General features: G+C 35.7%; 1 pseudogene; it reads left to right on the forward strand.

The window, feature by feature from the left end:
- The window catches only part of LOC123224026, a 45,615-nt pseudogene that overhangs the window by 12,627 nt on the left and 12,221 nt on the right, over positions 1-20,767 (forward strand).

The following is a 20,767-nucleotide window of genomic DNA, read 5'->3' on the forward strand; positions in this document are numbered from 1 at the left end:
AAGGAAGGGAAAGGAAAGGAAAGGAAAGAAAAGAAGAAAAGAAAAAGAAAGAAAAACAAGAAAAAGAATTTGGGGTTCAAGATTTAGGGGTCGTCCCAAGAGTAATGTCTGGTGCGTTATGAATAAATTTAAATGGAAGCAAAATTAGTAAGATATAAGACCCGCATGCATGCTATAAACTATGAGGGGGCACTTTACACTACACCGCCCGTAGTAGGGCACGTCCGCAGTAGGACACGTTCGTAGTAGGACATAGACCCCTAGTAGGGTCCGCTCGCAGTAGAGCATGCTCGCAGTAGAGCTCAATTCAGATTCAGAAATAGTGTAGTGAAAGAAAAAGAGCTTGAGCTTAGAAAAGTGCCAAATCCCTATAGTTAGCTTCCAGAAAGTATTAAATAGACACCAGATGGGACAAAGTATGACCCAAATAGTAAAGAGTGAAATAAATTATCCCCTCAATCTCTTATAAAGGTTAAGATGTGAGGTTGAGTCCCAAAAGTGAGTTAGAATAGGAAAAAAAGAGGATAGTTTACTTGATTCTTTCCCCTTACTGAGTGTTCTTATCACTCACTCCCTTTTCTTTCCTGATTGCAAGTACAGGTGATCGAGGTAGCTGCGAGGTAGGGTCAGGTTAGCGTAGGTAGATCCGGCTGGAGCAGGTTATCTCTGGTTTATATTACATGCATACAGTGGCATGTTTTTATCGACTTTTGACTTTTTGAGATTATGGTACAGTTACATATGATTACTCCCTGTTTTCAGATACTTTCAGATGAGTCTTCATATGAGTATATACATCTTTTGTTCGTTTTCAGATTTTTAGTTTTCTTGGAATACTTCCTAAACACTTTTAATGATGCGTTTATTGTAAAATATTTTTAAAAAGAAAAAAAAATAGACGCTACGAATATTAATTCGTAATATTTCTCCTTCGGTGGGTAGTACTACTAGGGTGGGATGTTACAGTTGGTATCAGAGCATGATTTTGGAACCCAAAAGATGTTTTCTAAAACAAAATGGAGTAATCAAAGTAACACAGAGATGGAATACCCTCCAGCCACGTTGACCACCCTCGCAGCCGATCACTGTAAGTTAAGTTTTCACTTTTACCTGCTGAGTTTTATGAAACTAATGTGTTCATTTTCAGGACTTATGAGTCAAACACCAATAGATCCCCTTCAGAGGAGCCAGAATGAAGGAGCAGCCCCTCAGGTACCCTAGGGGGCACTCAGTGCACATGATGTGCGAGAGATTTTCAGAGAGATGATGAGAGAGCATAAAGGTGCTCCTACACAGGGAAGTGAGACGGCTCATACGCCGCCAATCCAGGGACATGATATGAGGGAGGTTACTTCAGCATCTACAACAGCCCCAGTGAGGACTCAGTTGCATCCTATTTTCAACCTCTCTAGTATGCACCAACCTCAAAAATTTGATGGTGCAAGAGACCCAATAGCAGCTGAAGAGTGGTTGGAATCAGTAGAGAGTGTCATGGCCTTGTTTGACATGACTGACCAAGAAAAAGCGAGATATGCCACTTATCTTTTCAAGTCAGGGGCAAGAATATGGTGGAATTTAGTCAGGGAGACGGTCAATGTCTCAGAGATGACATGGACAGAGTTTAGGCGTCGATTCGAGGTAGAGTACAGCGGCGCCGATATTACTTGTATCAGGGCCCAAGAATTTATCAGTCTAGTGCAAGGGACAGACTCTGTAAAAGAATATTCCACAAAGTTTAATCAATTGTCCCAGTATGCCCCCGAGATAGCTAACACAGAAATGGGGCGTATGCAGAAGTTTGTGTACGGGCTGGATCCAGAGATAGCTCGAGATGTTATGACCGGGGCACAGCCACCTAAAACTTATGCAGAGGCCCTTGATAGAGCTTTGAAGGCAGAGGTTTTTGTTAGGAGGAGGTTTGGTCAGACCACAGGGTAAAAGGTTACACCTCCTTCTACCATGCCAGCTCCCCCAGTGAGTAGTGGTTCAGCTTCAGTACAGAGAGGCCCTCCTCTAGAGCGAGACAGGAAAGGTAAACGACCTCTCCAGTTTAGAGGCATGAAAAAGAACTGGAAGAGTGGAAAGAAACAAAGAGGACCTGAGATACCAGCTTGCCAGAAATGTGGGAAGCACTATAGAGGAGAGTGTTTGACAGGTCAGGCAGTTTGTTTCAGATGTCGTCAGCCTGGACATATTGCTCGTTTCTGTACAGCTGCCCCAGTGAGAGTAGAGTAGTAGCAGCCTATAGGAGGGGCCACAACCAGAGTTTATAAGATCACCCAGGGCCCAGCAGAGGCTAACCCATCAGCAGTCACGGGTTAGATTCTCTATCTTGATACTCCTATTTATGTTTTAATTGATTGTGGGGCTACTCATTGTTTTATAGCCAAGAGTTTGCTTGAGAGGTTAAAGTTACAACCTGTTAGAATAGCCCAGAGGATTATGATTGAGTTGCCTGATGGGGGGTCAGTCATTAGTGAGATGATGCTACTAGGACAGAGTATTATGATTCAAGGTCGACAATTACTAGTGGACCTGATTGTGTTCGAAATGCCAGATTTTGACATGATTTTAGGGATGGATTTTTTGGGGAGATACGGAGCTGAAATTGATTGTAAAAAGAAGAAAGTGAGATTTAACCTAGACTCTGGAGATCAATTCGAGTTTGGCGAGGGTCATATCCGGAGTTTGATGATCAGTATGTTAAAAGCTAGTAAAATGTTGAAAAAGGGGTGTACAGGGTATTTGGCTCATGTAGTGAGCAAGGTTGAGTCAGGGCCAATTATTGAGGAAACACCAGTGGTACGTGAGTTTTCAGATGTGTTTCCAAGTGAGCTACCGAGATTAGCTCCTGAGAGAGAGATTGAGTTTAGCATAGAGTTGGCACCTGGCACAACACCTATTTCAAGAGCACCCTATCGAATGGCCCCTGCCGAGTAACAAGAATTGAAAAAACAGCTTCAAGAGTTATTAGATCATGGTTTTATCAGACCGAGCCATTCTCCTTGGGGAGCTCCCATCCTATTTGTGAAAAAGAAAGACGAGTCTATGAGAATGTGTATTGATTACAGAGAGTTAAATAAAGCCACAGTTAAGAATAAGTACCCGTTACCCAGGATTGATGATTTATTTGATCAGTTGAAGGGATCCGTGGTCTTCTCCAAGATAGATTTGAGATCTGGTTATCACCAGATGAGAGTGACAGAGAAGGATATACCCAAGACAGCTTTCCAAACGAGGTATGGCCATTTTGAGTTTGTAGTGATGTCATTCGGATTGACAAATGCCCCTGCAATATTTATGGATTTGATGAACAGGGTATTCCATGACTGCCTGGATAAATTTATTGTGGTATTCATTGATGATATCTTAGTATATTCTTGTAGTCGAGAGGAGCATGTGCAGCACTTGAGGTTTACCCTCCAGAGATTGAGAGAGAAACAATTGTATGCCAAATTCTCAAAATGTGAATTTTGGCTAGATAGAGTTACCTTTTTGGGGCATGTGATTTCAGCAGAGGGTATATCAGTGGATCCTAGTAAAATCGAGGCAATAGTTGAATGGCAAAGACCAAAGACAGTCAAAGAGGTTCGTAGTTTCTTAGGTTTGGCAGGGTATTATCGGAGGTTTGTGGAAGGATTTGCCAGATTAGCTAAACCTCTTACAACTCTCACGAAGAAAGCAATGCCATTTCAATGGTCAGATGCCTATGAGACAAGCTTCCAAGAATTGAAAAGAAGATTGACTACTGCTCCTATGTTAGCACTTCCAGAGGAGGGAGTTGAGTATGATTTATACACCGATGCCTCACACGGTGGTTTAGGAGCAGTGTTGATGCAGCGAGGCAAGGTGATAGCATATGCCTTAAGACAATTGAAAGAATTTGAAACGCGATACCCCACTCATGACTTGGAGTTAGCAGCGGTGGTTTTTGCTTTGAAAATTTGGAGACACTATTTGTATGGGGTAAAATGTAATATTTATACTAATCATAAGAGCCTCAAATATTTCTTCACTCAGAAGGAATTAAATATGAGGCAGAGGTGATAGCTCGAGCTAGTAAAAGACTATGACTGTGATATTAAATACCATCAAGGCAAGGCTAATGTGGTTGCAGACACCCTCAGTAGAAACGTGATGATATCACAATTGACGGTCCAGAGAGAAATTCAGAGAGAGATGGACCGAGAGCAGATTGAGCTCGTGATTGGAGCTTTCGCCAAATTAGAGTTCAGCCTACTCTCATAGATGAAATTCGAGAGGCTCAGACACAAGATGAATGGTGTCAACAGAAAATTCAGAAAGTAGAAGAGGGTCTCGAGGTAGATTTTCAAGTATCGAATGGAATTTTTAAATTTAGAGATCGAGTGTATGTTCCCCAGATAACTGAATTGAGACAGAGAATTCTTACAGAAGCTCATAGTTCTCTTTACACTGCCCACCCTTGGGGTGTAAAGATGTATCAGGACTTAAAAAGGCATTTTTGGTGGTCAGGCATAAAAAAGGATATAGGTGAGTTTGTTACTAGATGTCTCACCTGTCAGCAAATTAAGGCCGAACACCAGAGACCTGCAGGGTTACTTCAGCCTCTACCTATTCCAGAATGGAAATGGGAGCATATCTCCATGGACTTCATTAGTGGACTCCCTAGAGCTCAGAATGGATGTAATGCTATCTGGGTGATTGTTGATAGATTGACTAAGTCAGCTCATTTCCTGTCCATCAAAGATACTACTACCACAGATCAGTTGGGGAGATTATATGTTAGGGAGATTATTAGATTACATGGTGTACCTAGGACCATAGTATCTGATCGTGATACGAGATTTGTATCAGCTTTCTGGAAGAGTCTCTAAAGATCTTTGGGTACTAATTTGGCATTTAGTACAACCTATCATCCTCAAACAGATGGTCAGACGAAGAGGGTTAATCAGATTTTGGAAGATATGTTGAGAGCTTGTTGCTTGGATCATAAAGCTACATGGGTAGAAATGTTGCCCTTGGTGGAGTTTGCTTACAATAATAGCTATCAGACGACTATTCAGATGGCACCTTATGAGGCATTATATGGTAGGAGGTGTCGTTCTCCTCTTCACTGGGATGAGATAGGAGAGAGAAATATGTTATACCGATCCCTCGGGCCTAAATTGACCCAAAAAATGATTGATGATGTCTAACTGATCAGGCAGAGAATAAAACAGGCTCAGGATCGACAGAAAAGCTATGCAGATCATCGACGCCGAGACTTGGAATTCAATGTAGGTGAATTTGTATTTGTAAAGGTTGCTCCATTCAAGCATTTGATGAGATTCGGAAAGAAGGGAAAGCTAGCTCCCAGATTTATTGGTCCATATGAGATACTTGAGAGAGTTGGTAAAGTGGCTTACAGATTAGCCTTACCAGCGAGTATGGACCGGATTCATGATGTATTTCATGTCTCATCGTTAAGAAAATGTCTTGGTGATCATTCCCAGGTTGTGAATACAGAAGATATTAAGTTATCAGAAGGCCTTAGTTATGAAGAAAAACCGATTTAGATACTTGATAGAACAATTAAACAACTAAGGAACCGACAGATTCCTCTAGTAAAAGTCTTATGGACAAACCAGAAGACAGAGGAGGCTACCTGGGAAATGGAGCAAACCATGAAGTAGAAGCATCCAGAGTTGTTTTTGTGAATTCCGAGGACGAAATTCTTGTGAGGGGGGAAGAGTTATAATACCCTTAGGTATGTTCCAGGGGCATTTACGTCTTTTAACCCTGTTTTGCGATACTCCCAATGTTTTAAATATATATATATATATGTTCTGTATGGGGGCATTTATATAAATATACATATGTAAATAAATACAAAAAGAAAACAAAAAAAAAAAAAAAAAGAGAAAGAGAAAAAGGGAGATAAAGCTTAGATAAAGGGAGAGTAAAGTCAACAAAGGCAGCTCATCCCATTTGTTTTCTATCATCTTCTTCTCCCGTAAAGCTCCAGCAGCCACCATTCTTCATGTTTTTCCTTTGCTTTGTTGAAGAAAAAGGAAGGATTTGAGGGAGTTGGAAGATAAGAAAAGAAAAGAAAAGAAAAGGAAGCACTTGGAAGCTTTGGTAACCAAAGATCTCCTTCCTTCTCCTTTCATCTATGTTTATATGCATGTTATATGAATATGTTAGTGTGTTTTGGTATTGATTTAAAGTGATCTTGATGATAAAGGAAGCAAAACAAAGAGGAGGAAGCCAACTTGCAAAGATTTGGCTTGAAATAAGGTAAGGGGTTTCCTCCTTGATATGTCACATGTTTTAGGCTTTTGGTTCCTTAGATCTATGTTATAAATGTTGATTTTGATGTTGAGGAATATTGTTTTGTCATTTGGGATGTCTATGTATGTGATTTTGTTCATGGCAGAAAGTTGCATAATATTTACAGTTTTTGCCACTGAGTTCGTCCCATGTTTTAGCTGCCTTATTTGATGAATTATGAGTGCTATTATATCTTGTTGGAAAGCTCTTTGAATGATCTTTCCAATGATATATAGCTTGCATGAATTAGAGATCATTTGGACTGTTAAAGATTGTATAAACCGAAAGGACTGCTTTATCAAATAAACAGGGGAGGCAGTTTTTGCCACTGACTTTATCTGCTGTTTTGACTGCCTGATTGAATGAATTATGAGTGCTATTATAGCTTTTTGGAAAGCTCTTTGAATCCTCTTTTCAACGATATAAATTTTGTATGAATTAGAAACCGTTTGGGCTGTTAAATCGTATGAAAAGAATGCTGCCCCGCTAAATGTCTGTTCTGTGAACAGTATGTCGTAATTTTATCACTGAGTTTAGCTCACGTTTTGACTGCCTTATCTATTGAATTATGAGTGTTATTATAGCTCGTTGGAAAGATCTTTGAATCCTCTTTTTAACGATATATAGCTTGTATGAATTAGGAACCGTTTGGGATGTTAAATTGTATGAAAAAGAAGGCTGCCCTGTTAAATGACTGTTCTGTGAACAGTGTTTCATAATTCTGAGCAAGAAAGAAAGAAGGAAAGAAAGAAAGAAAGAAAGAAAGAAGGAAAGAAAGGAAAGGAAAGGAAAGAAAAGAAGAAAAGAAAAAGAAAGAAAAACAAGAAAAAGAATTTGGGGCTCAAGATTTAGGGGTCGTCCCAAGAGTAATGTCTGGTGCGTTATGAATAAATTTAAATGGAAGCAAAATTAGTAAGATATAAGACCCGCATGCATGCTATAAACTATGAAGGGGCACTTTACACTACACCGCCCGCAGTAGGGCACGTCCGCAGTAGGACACGTCCGTAGTAGGACATAGACCCCTAGTAGGGTCCGCTCGCAGTAGAGCATGCTCGCAGTAGAGCTCAATTCAGATTCAGAAATAGTATAGTGAAAGAAAAAGAGCTTGAGCTTAGAAAAGTGTTAAATCCCTATAGTTAGCTTCCAGAAAGTATTAAATAGACACCAGATGGGACAAAGTATGACCCAAATAGTAAAGAGTGAACTAAATTATCCCCTCAATCTCTTATAAAGGTTAAGATGTGAGGTTGAGTCCCAAAAGTGAGTTAGAACAGGAAAAAAAAGAGGATAGTTTACTTGATTCTTTCCCCTTACTGAGTGTTCTTATCACTCACTCCCTTTTCTTTCCTGATTGCAGGTACAGGTGTCGAGGTAGCTGCGAGGCAGGGTCAGGTCAGCGTAGGTAGATCCGACTGGAGCAAGTTATCTCTGGTTTATATTACATGCATACAGTGGCATGTTTTTATCGACTTTTGACTTTTTGAGATTATGGTACAGTTACATATGATTACTCCATGTTTTCAGATACTTTCAGATGAGTCTTCATATGAGTATATACATCTTTTGTTCGTTTCTAGATTTTTAGTTTTCTTGGAATACTTCCTAAACACTTTTAATGATGCGTTTATTGTAAAGTATTTTTAAAAAGAAAAAAAAATAGACGCTACGAATATTAATTCGTAATATTTCTCCTTCGGTGGGTAGTACTACTAGGGAGGGATGTTACACATTTATTATGCTTCTGCTGCGATAGAGGCTTTATTAATAGGTCAGCCATCTATATCAATCATTTCTATCTGCATGTCACCTCACTAAATAATCTCTTGGATCAGATGATATTATTTGAGTATGTGTTTGGACTTTTAATAAAACCATTGCTCATTTGCTTAAGTAATCACTCTATTGTAGTTATAATAGAGCTCGATCAACTCAACAATGCTTGGAACAACTCCAAGTTTTGTCACAAACTTCTTGATCCATACAACTTCTTTTATTGCTTCTGAAACGGCAATGTACTCAGATTCTATTGTAGAATTAGGCACTGTACTTTGCTTGGAGCTTTTCTAGTTGACTACACTACCATTCAAATAAAATGCAAACCCAGATTGTGATTTAAAGTCATTTCAATCAGTTTGAAAATTGACATTACTGTGGCCTCTAATAGTGAGTTTAGAATCCCCTCCATAAACCAAAAACATATCTTTAGCCCTTCTTAGGTATTTTAGAATGTTTTTGATAGCCATCCAATACTTTTCACCTGGATTATAATGATATCTATTTCAAATGCTCAAGATGTATGATAAATTAAGTTTGTACATAGTGTGACGTATATGATTGATCTTATAGTTAAGGCATATGAGATCCTACTCTTCTTATCTCTCTTAGATTGTGAAGATGAAAATATCTCTTTCGAAAAATATGCATAATAAGATATAGGCATAAATCCTTTTTTGGATTCCTTTATAAAGAATCTCATCAACATCTTATCTATGTATGTGTTTTAACCAAGGCCAAACGATTTACGCTCTTTATTTCGATAAATTTTAATCCTAAGAACATAGGCTACTTCCCCTAATTCTTTTATGAAGAAACAGTTGGATAACCAAACCTTTATTGATTACTAGTTCAGTATGTCATTTCTAATAATCACGATGTCATCGACATACAATACTAGAAATGCAATCATGCTCTTACTAACTTTTTTAAGCATATACGAATCGTCTTCATTTTTTATAAAACTCAACTCTCATACAACTTTATCAAAACAAATATTCCAACTTTTGAAAGCCTACTTAAGCCCATAAATGGACTTTTACATCTTGCATACTTTATTAGCCTGTCCAGTAAGAATGAAACCATTATATTACACCATATAGATGTCTTTTATAGGGTTACCATTCAGAAAGGTATTTTTGACATCCATCTAAAAGATTTCATATGTAGTTATAGCAAGCATAATCCTAGTAGACTTAAGCATAGTGATTGGCAAAAGATTTCATCATAGTCAATTCCATATTTTTGAGTGAAACCTTTGGTAACTAGTCGTGCTTTATAGGTATGCACATTACCTTTTATGTCAATTTTCTTTTTGAAAATCCTTTTGCACCTTTTGGGTTTTACTCCTCCAGGTGCATCCACTAAAGTCCATATTTGGTTCTGGTATATGAAGTCTATTTTGGATTTTATGGCATCTAACCATTTATCAAAATCTAAACTCGAGATAGTGTCATCATAAGTCTTAGGTTCATCATCAGAGATGACTAATATGTTGCCATGTTGTGTCATAAGAAAACCAAATCTTTCTAGCTAGCGACGTACTCGTGTAAATTTGCATAGCTTTTGTGTGCTTTTAGGTTGTTCCTTTTGAGGTTGAAGAACTTCCTCATGAGCAACCATTTTGATGGTACATCATCCTATCCAACATCTATTGTATCTTATGGTATAAAAACTTTATGAAGTTCCACCTTTCTCTTACTAGTCCTCTTGAAAATAAATTCTTTCTCAAGAAACACACCGATATAAGCAACAAATACTTTTCACTTCTCTAGGTGGTAGAAATAGTATCCTTCATTTCCCTTTAGGTACACCAAAAAGATACATTTTTCAAAGTTAGTGTTCAGCTTGTTCGAAGTCAATTTCTTAACATAAGTTTCATAGTCCCAAATCTTCAAGTATTCTTGATTGGGCTTTTGCCTAGTCCATAACTCATATGGAGTTTTATCCACAAATTTAGATGGGGCATGGTTCATTGTATAGGCAATAGTCTCTAGGGTATGTCCTTAGAAAGACGTGGGAAGATAGGTAAAACTCGTTATCAACCTAACCATTTCCATCAAGTTCCTATTCCTCTATTCAGATACATCTTTATTGTGTACCAAGAGGAGTGAGTTGAGAGATTATCCCATGTTCCTTCAGGTATCCTCTGAATTCAACACTTAAGTATTCACCTCCATGGTCATTGTGAAAGATTTTAATTTGTTTCTCAAACTGCTTTCCTACCTCATTCTTGAATTCTTTGAATTTATCAAAGGCCAAAGGACAATTCTTTACCCAAGGTTTAATGAAAGGACAAATTTCCACCCATTAACTTTCAAAAATCCAAATACCCAACCATTTATTGTTATGAATAGGGGTAAAATTGTCATTTAACTAAAAATATTAAAAAATAAAATACTATCATGTTTTTCCCCCACTCAAGGTTTGAAAAATTGCCATTTCCCCTCTAGGGTTTCATTCCTTCTCCGATGACATTCTTCGACTGACCTTTCATTTATCAGTGCTCCCTTTAGCCTCTATAACGAAGACGCAGTCATAAAAAAGCCATGAAAATAATTATTGGAAGCGACATCATTGAAGATTCATCGTGCAATAGATCGTCTGGAAGCAACATTTGAAGCCAACGATCTCCGACCAAGATTTAGGGTTTTAGACCAAAAGGAAGAGAGAAGTTGGAAAAGAGAAAGAATGCGACTGGAGACAGCGAACTCCGCTGTCTCTGGTGATAGTTTCAAAACCCTAGGAGGAAAAGATGATTTTTCAAACCTTCATAGGAGGAAATCAAATTAATAAACTTAGGGGGAAATAAATTATTTTTTATGAAATGACAATTTTACCCTTATTCAAAACAATAAATGTGTGGGTATTTGGGTTTTTAAAAGCTAATAGGTAGGAATTTGTCCTTTCATTAAACCTTAGGTGGGAAATTATCCTTTGGCCTTTATCAAAGCATTCATACTAGTGTTTCAACAAAAGCACATAGCCATATCTACTGAGGTCATCAATAAATATGACAAAGTTAGCTTCGCCATATCTAGTATGCATTATCATAGGCCCACACATATCACTGTGAATCATCTTTAACAATTTAGTCACCCATTTACTGTGTCTAGTAAAGGGTGTTTTGGCTATCTTACCCAATAGACATGATTCGCATTCATCATAAAATTAGGGGTCAAATGATTGCAAGACTCATTGTTCAATAAGTCTTTATATGCATTTTGGTCCTATGTGGCCTAACTTGCAATGTCATAGATATGTGGTATTTAGTTCGTTTGTTTTCAAATGTTTATTATTTTGCACATTAAAAAGTTCATTATCTAGTTTTGGAATGTAAAAACCATTATGCAAATTAGTCGTTCCATAAAGAATATTATTAAAGTTAATGGTTATAATACCACTAATAATAAAAAATGAATATCCTTCCTTGTCTGAAACAGACACAGAAATTAAATCTATAGAAATAGACAAAACATAATAGCATTTATTTAATTCTAAAACAAGTTCAATGGGCAGCCTAAGATAATAAATTCCTATGGCTAATGTAGTAATGCGTGTTTCATTCCCAACTCATAGGTTAACCTCTCTTTTAGCAAGCGATCTATTGTGTCATGGTTCTTGTATATCAAAACAAATATAAGTATCACATCTTATGTCTACAACCCAAGATGAACAAAGAGAATAGTTTATCTCAATGACATACAAACTTGTAGTAGAGGTTTCAACTGTCTTATTCTTCTTGTTTTCTAAGAAGGTCTTACAACGTCTCCTCTAATGACCAACTTTGCCACAATAGAAGCAAACAACCTTTCCCTTCCCCACACCACCTATTAACTTAGTAAAGGTATTTAGTTACTTCTTTGCTTTAGGTTTGGGCTTAGTCTCGGTTTTGCCTTTGTCTTTAGCCTTGGATCTAGGTGCATGGGCTTTAACTATAAGCATATTAGTTAAATCTACCTTTCATACCTCATGTTCAGCTTGCCTGAGCATTACAGTAATTTGTCAAGGGTTTTTCTCTTTTTGTTTAGGTTAAAGTTCATAATGAAATTAACCTATGATTTAGGGAGAGATTTCAGCACCAAGTTAATAGCAAGCTCATTGTCCAGGATGAAGCCCAAGCTCACAAATTGCTCAATACAACCAATCATCTTAACCACATGAACCCTAACTTGTCTTCCCTCAGAGAGTTTGCAATCAAACAATGCGCTTGACACCTTATATCATTTAGCCCTCATATAAGTGGTATATAACTCATGAAAGTATGCAAGTATGGATAGAGCATCTATTTCTTTATGTTGTTTTTTAAGCTTAAGTGGCATAGAAGTTAGCATGAGGCACTAAACTTCCACAAAGTCATTAAGATACTTAATAAAAATATATTTTTTCCTGACACAGGTAACAACCCTTCAAGGATATATAACCTATTTTCTTTTTCGAGAATTGATCGATACATTAGGTTTAACATGGTGATAATTTGATCTTTAATTTACACATAAAGATAATTAGTAATTTTTATTCATAATTAGTATTCATTTTAATTAGGAATTTAGTTAATTAAAATGCTCATATTATTTTCCTCAAGCTGATAGCCCTTACTATTATACTTAGAAAGTTCCGATAAACTTTTTAATAGACTAAGACCCTATCGCATTAATTCTCTTTTTTGCTTTGGCGAACAAGTTCCAATAATTGAATAGGTAAATTCAAATTAATTACCAAAAGCCTATGATCTCAAGTTAGGTTTTGACCCAATAAATCATGCAACCTCAAATTTGACTTTTGGTATCAGTAGGGTAGATTCTACATATCACTTTGCATCGACAAATGCATTCCCTACTCATGCCTATAATATACTTTACCTTCACTTTGATAAACAAGTAAAGTATACTAGCTAAGTTAGACCCAATATAGACATCTCCTAATTTTCCACCTGATAGAAGTGTAGACTTCGTTTTGGCAAACAAGGTTCTACCGTACGGGGCTTAAAGAAGACATCACATTGGAAGACACCAATTTAACCTTATACTTAATAATTAAATTGATGGTTTTTAATTAATTGGTCTCATCAGATTTTATGTCATATGTTAGGTGACATTTGGAAAAATATAATCATTCACATATATCCAACAATGTAAGATTAAAACGTGTCAATACACAGTCATAATTAATGTCAAACCTCATAAGCCAAGAGAGGTCTGACCGGTCAACCTAGGTGAATATTTTGTCTTCAGGTCTTCGTCTTCGTGCTTGTCTTTTTTGCCTCCAATCTTCAATAATTACATGGCTTTATTTCCTAGTTATGTTATTTTAAGAAAATAAAACAACTTAAACTAAAGAAGAAGGGGAATTAAAGTAGGGCACGTAGATCCTATTTGAGAAATACAACCCAAAGAAAATAAATAAAAACATTCGCATTGGTTCATTGGTAGTATACTAGGCACTAAAAATACGTACATCCATACATATACATCTAATTAAAATTAAATTTTAATTATTAATTAGCCAACTGTTAAATTATTTTTATTCCTAGAACTTTGCAAAATAATTGCTCAACCCCAAAACTCAAGGAAATTTTAGTTTTGGTTCCAATTCAATGAAACTCGAAGCAAAATCTAATTCCCAATCTCAAAGGGCATGTAAGCATCTTGAAAGGCATGACAAGGCATGATGGAGGACTATCGTACGTGGTTTGCACAAAAAACAATCACGTCTTAGGTAGAAAAATTGTCTAGCCATGCACAAGTTTAAGGTGCAGTGACAACACCAGTGACAACACACAACTTAGACAAAACTATCCAGGTGAGTGTTGTCTAGTGACGCACCGGCTTGTACCTAAGGAACGAGACAAGGCAAAAATTGCCCTACCACGTCCAAGTTGTGGGCGTTTAAACTACCACCCTCATTGACTTATAGAACAAATGTTTTCCAGTCTCTTAATTTATTAAAAGTTTTAATGCATAGAAATGCTAATTAAATTAGGATTCCAACTCAACCTAAACTTTCTATCAAAAAAGGATTTTGAATTTATTAAAAGTTTTAATGCATAAGAATCCTAATTAAATTAGGATTCCAACTCAACCTAAACTTTCTATCAAACAAAGGCTTTGAAGAATCCTTGTTTAACTAAAACACCTAACCCATGAGTTAACTAACCAGTTGACTTGTATCCATCTTTTGGCCTTGCTCAGTTGGACTTCTAAATGGGTCTAACCAAAACCATGTAGTGAATTTGCATAATGCCATGTGGCACCATACATACCAAAAGATTTTAATCAAAACACATCCATATGTTCATCTCTTTTCATGATCTCAGGATTGTTGTCAAACGATCCTTATCTCTTGGTTCATATCAACCTCTTAATGTATATGATCTATAAGCTCTTTATCAAACTATTAGTGTTTGAATTTGAGTCGAATTCAAAAATAAGCCAAATTGACCTCCAGAAAAACCTCATGGCCACTGGACAACAGAGTATTAGCAAACATCTCTATAAGCTTTTACAACATCACCGTTACATGCAATTCAATCCTTTTGTCAACTGATATCTTTAGAGGCTGAGACATCGAAATGTGTTAATCTTAGTAGTTCTTCGATATGAGCTAATACACATTAATAACTTACATTGATTATATTGTAACCTCATCCTACTGTGGCTATAGATTCAAGCATTCATGAATATCTTTCAGCATTCACATATAAGATATCTTCTCTTGTGCTCAAGAGTGACGAATTCTTTATTAATCAACCATAACCTCCATATATCTTTTGATATGATTGTTTACTACCTTTATGATACTTTATTATGACAATACATTAGATAGTGTTAACCCATACCAATCCTTACACGAGATAGTCTGGCAACCTTAAGTCAAAAGATCACATGCACCCGTAGTGTTCAGAGAAATTATTTCATAGACACTAGAGCAACCATCCATGTCGATATCCTTTAGTAGGGTCATCTGATGAACACATCTACAATATGCATCCATTGTTGTACCAAGTCATCAACAAACAGCTTCGATATGTCAGAATTGTCATCGCCTTTCGACAGGGTCACTCAACACTATAATAATCTTATTATCATTACATATGCCTTTGATCAATGTAATGTCAATATTATAGACATTTCTAAAGTGGCCATATAATATGTGCATAGGGTTCCTCTGATCAGTTGTTTGATCCCCTCATCATAATTCTACCATTCTAAAGACATGTTATTCATACAGTTATTTAATAAACATGCATATGAATTAAATAACTATAATTTCTTCTATTAATTATTGAAATAAATTACAATTACAAATGTCAAATCAATTGGATCTAGGGCATCTACCCTAGTAAAAGTGCTTTTGAAATCTCATATAGTTTTAGCCCTTGAACGATTGCCATATAACTCTCGAAGGTGTGCAAGTATAGATTACGCATCAATTTTCTCATGTTGTTTTTTAAGATTAAGTTACATGGAAGTCAACATAAGGTATTGAACTTTTATAGAGTCATTAAAATACTTATTAAAAGTATGTTTTTCCTTCCTATATAGCATCAGGATTAAGCTCAAGGGGCAATGACCCCTCAAAGATATATACCTTCTTCTCCTAATGTAGAATAATTTGAAGATTCTTATATCAATCAATGAAGTTACTTTTGGTAAGCTATTTTACTTTTCGAGAATTGATTGATACGTTTGGTTTGACATGGTGATTATATGATCTATAATTTATAGATAAAAGAATCAGTAATTTTATTTAATTATTAATATTCATTTTATTTGTGGATTTAATAATTAAAATGCTCCCACTGTTTTCCTTAATTTAGTAGCCCTCACTATTGAACTCAAGAAGTTCCATTGAACTTTTTAGTGAACCAAGACCCTTCTGCATTAATTCTCTTTTCCCTTTAGGGAACAAGTTTAAATTAATCGAACAGGTAAGTTTCAAATTAATCAGCAAAAGCCCATGATCTCAAGCTAAGTATTACCCCAACAAATCATGTGACCTCAAATATAACTCTTGGTATCAGTAAGGTGGATACTACATATCTCTTGACATTAACAAATGCATTCCCTTCTCATACCTTTAATATACTTTACCTTTGCTTTGGCAAACAAGCAAAATACATTAGTTAAGTCCGACCCAACAAAAACAACTCCTAATTGTACACCTAGTAAAAGTGTATCCTTTACTTTGGCGAGCAAGGTTCCAATGAACAGAGGCTTAATTAAGGTGTCATATTGGAAGACACTAATTAAATCTTAGACTTAATATTTAAATTGAGGGTTTTATTAATTAGTCTCATCAGATTCTAAGCAGCATGTTAGGTGATATTTGCAAAATAAAACCTACATATTCATTCTACAACGTAAAATAAAACTTGTTAACACATAACCATAACTAATGGCAAATCCCTTAAACTAACCTAGGTGAAGCTTCATCTTTGAGTCTTTATGCTTGTCCTTTTATCTCTAGTGTTTAATTATTACATGGCTTTGTTTCCTAGTTATAAAATTCAAAGAAAATAAAAAAACCTATTTTAAAAGAAGAAAGGGGATAAAGGTAGGGCGCGTAGACCCTATTTGGGAATTATAACCCAAAAATGAAAAATAAAATAAAATATAAAACATCTACAAGGTTCTTTGGTTGTGTACTGGAATTCACCAAAATTCTAGAATGTTGCATGGCTAGAGTTATAACTTGGACAAAACTAGAAAAGCCAAAGGACAATTTCCCACCCAAGGTATATTTTTTTCCCAAATTCCCCCTTCCCCTCGGTTAACTTAGGAAATCCCATTTAACTAACCATTGACTATTAAAAAAATGGTTTTAGGGGCAAAATTGTTATTTTGTCTATAATATTAAAAATAAACTTAAATCTAATTTTATTTTTCCCCCCAAACCCTAAAAACTAACAATTTTCCCCAACCCAAGTTTTCAAAAACAATATTTTCCCTTTAGGGTTTCCAAACTTTCGGATTAAATTTTTTGGCAACGACCGGCAATCTTCATCGATGTTTCTTCCTCCTCAGTGTCTTTTCTTTCTAATCGTGCAATGTTTTCCCTTTCTAGGCATCGTTGTCGATGAAGATGTCACACAGCGCTAGAAGATGTATGGTCAGAAGGAAGAGCTATCAGAGAGGGAAAGTGGGTGCTTGGAGATCATCGGTTGTCGTCGTTAAAAAAATTGGATCTGAAGGTTTGGAAACCCTAGGGGAAAATGCAGTTTTTAAAAACTTGGGTTAAGGGGAAATTGTTAATTTTTAGGGTTTGGGGGGGAAATGATATGACTAACGAACTCAATTAATTTTAACGATCCATGGGTAGGTAACTATGATTTTTAAAGTTAACGGGGGGAATTTGAAAAAAAATCATACCTTGGGTGGGAAATAGTTCTTTGGCTAACTAGAAAAACCATTGTGGCCAACCTTAAGGATAGATCATGGCTGGACAAAAATTGGTCCAACCATGCAAAGCACCAAGAAAGAGGCATGGCTAGACAAAACATTTGTCCAACCATGCCACACATATGGTGTCAAGGCACCATGAAACAATCACGACTCATCATGCTTTAATCTCTAGTTACAGCTTTTTAGGTTTTCTAGTAATAAAAATCCAAAAAACCTCCCAATTTTTAGCGAGCCAATCACTAAGGTGAGTGAATACGACACATAAATTGTACTCACTTTGGTTGTAACCTTTGGATCATGCAATCAATAGGATTAGAAGGCAATTTTGTGCAATAGCGCAAAACTTGTAATATTCAACCAACAATTAAACCTGTATATGTCAATAAAACTCAAACAAAATCCTAGGAATCATAACTCGATAATTTAACACAATTTATGTTACATGTGATACTCAATAAATCATGTGACAACATGATTGCAAATTATCTTTACCAATTTTAACAGTATTTGATTAATCGATTACATACAATTAACATATAAAATTAATCAAAATAACATATGTTACACGATGGCTTTGATACCACTAAAAGGTTTTTAAGGCATTGATAACTAGCAATGCAACAAAATTTAAAAATTTAAAAATCATATAATCCTGAAAACCTTGACCAGGATACCCATTTCAAATATACCTTCGTGAAGATGCAAAATGCTTATACGATGTTTTAAGTTTATACTTGTGTAGTTGTGCCATGTATTAGCCTTACACAGTTGGACCAAAAAGGTGGTCCAACCATGCCATGCATCTTAATTTTGTATAGTGCCAAATGACAATGTACACAACAAGTCGAACTTGGTAAAAGCATGATCAATTAGATTCTTTCTCCCTAAATGCCAGGATTGTCATCAAACAATACTTATTTCTAGGTTTGTATTAACCTTTATATACATGCGTGACCTATATGCTCTCTATTGAACTAATAGTGTCTGAATTTGAGTTAAATTCATATACAGACCAAGATTAGCCTCTAGCAAAACGTTATGGCCACCAAATGATAGAGTGTTAGTAAACATCTCTTAACCTTTTACAACATCATAATTACGTACAATTCAACCACTTTGTCTCAAGGTGGCAATATAGAAGTGTGTTTATCTCAATAGTTATTCAGTATGAATTGACACACATTAATGACCTACACAAATTAGGCTACAACCTTATTCCATTGTGGCCACAAATTCAAACAGTCATAAATGTCATTCAATATTCTCATATGAGATATCTTTTCTTGTGCTCGAAAATGACAAATCCTTTATTGATTAACCATAGTCTTCATATATCTCACGATATGATTGTTGACTACCTTTATGATACCTTAGTTATGATAGTACGTTGGATAGTGTCAAACCGTACTAATCCTTACATGAGATAGTTTGATGATCTCAAGTCATAGGATCATATGCACCCATGGTTTCAAAGGATTTATTTCATAGTACTGGAGTAATCATCCATACGGATAACTTCTAGTGGGGTCAGTCTAATGAATATGTCTACACCATGTATCCATGTGTTACACCATTCTAGACACATGAGAATTTTTTTATACTTTGATAATCTTATCATCATTAATGTGCCCTTGTTCATTGTAATGTTAAAATTATGGATGTTTCTAGAATGACCACTTAATGTGTGCATAGGATTCTCATGATCAGTTGTCTAATCCCCTCATCATAATTCTATCATTCTAAAGGCATGTTATTCGCACAATCATATAAAAAGATACATATATGAATTGAATAAAAATTAATCCTTTATAAATTAATAAATGTAAAATTATAATTACAAATGCCAAATTAGGTTGGCTTTAGGATACTTACCCTAGTAATCTCTTACTAGCACTATAGCTAATCGATCCTATATGTAATGTCTTAGGGTAGTTTCCCAGAGCCAATTGAGTTAGCATCTGTAATTGTAATTTTATAATCATAATTAATAAAGGATTAATTTTTATTCAATTCTTATGTGTATCCTTTTATATGATTGTGCGAATAACATGCCTTTAGAATGATTGAATTATGACAAGGGGATCAGATGACTGATTATGAGAACCTTATGTACATATTAACTGGTCATTCTAGAAATGTTTACAATCTTGACATTAAAATGAACGAGGGCACATGTAATGATGATAGGATTATCATAGTATTGAAAAGTGGCGATAGTTTTTAGTGTTGAAGTTATTTATAGATAACTTGGTCCAACACATAAGTGTATGTTGTAGACGTATTTATCAGATTGACTCTACTAGAGAATACTCATATGGATGGTTGCTCTAGTATCTATAAGATAAATCCTTTAAACACTACAGGTACATATGATTCTATGACTTAAGGTTGCCAGATCGTCTCATGTCAAGATCAGTATAGTTTAACACTATCAAAAGTATCACCATAACTGGGGTATCATAAAGGTAGTGTATGACCATATCATGAGATACGGAGAATATGGTTTATCAATAAAGGATTCGTTAATTCAGAGCATAGGAGATGATATCTCATATGAGAATACTAAATAACATTCATGATTGCTTAAATCTGTGGCCACAATGGGATAAGTTTTTAACCTAATTTGTGTAAGTCATTAATATGGATCAGTGCATAGCGAGAAACTACTATAATAGACACATTTCTATGTGTTAACCGCAAGAGATATTTGTTGATGAAATGATTGAATTGCACATAACTAAGATGTTGCAAAAGTTTAAAAGATCCATTAACAATTTGTGGTTTTAGTGGCCACAAGACTTTGCTAGACGTTATCTTGGTCTATGTCTAAATTTGATCTGAATTCAAATAATACCCATTTTATGAAAAGTTTATAGGTCACACACATATAGAGGTTGATATGAACCTAGAGGTAAGGATCATTTAATGACAATTCTAGTGTTTAGGGAAAGAAAGAAAGAAATAAGTAGACCAGGTTTGCTCGTTGGGTTGAAAGATTTGGTTTGACCATACTTTTACTGAGGTACACAACAACGTGTACTTGGTGGCATTGATATTGGCCATGCATAACATGGCATAGTTACACCATGCCTCATGGAAGCATGGCATGATTGGACACGTAATGTCCAAGCTATGACTACTTTAAGGAAATACATGGGAGGCACACTTGTGTGCCACCCATGCATGTCACTTTAACATATGTAAAGTTAGAACCCAAATTAAATTAGGATTCATATGTACTCATATTTATATTTTGATTTATTCACGTCAAAATTCAATTTTAATGCATAATACAT

The sequence above is a fragment of the Mangifera indica genome, chromosome 8 (assembly GCF_011075055.1).
Source record: "Mangifera indica cultivar Alphonso chromosome 8, CATAS_Mindica_2.1, whole genome shotgun sequence".
NCBI lineage: Eukaryota > Viridiplantae > Streptophyta > Magnoliopsida > Sapindales > Anacardiaceae > Mangifera > Mangifera indica.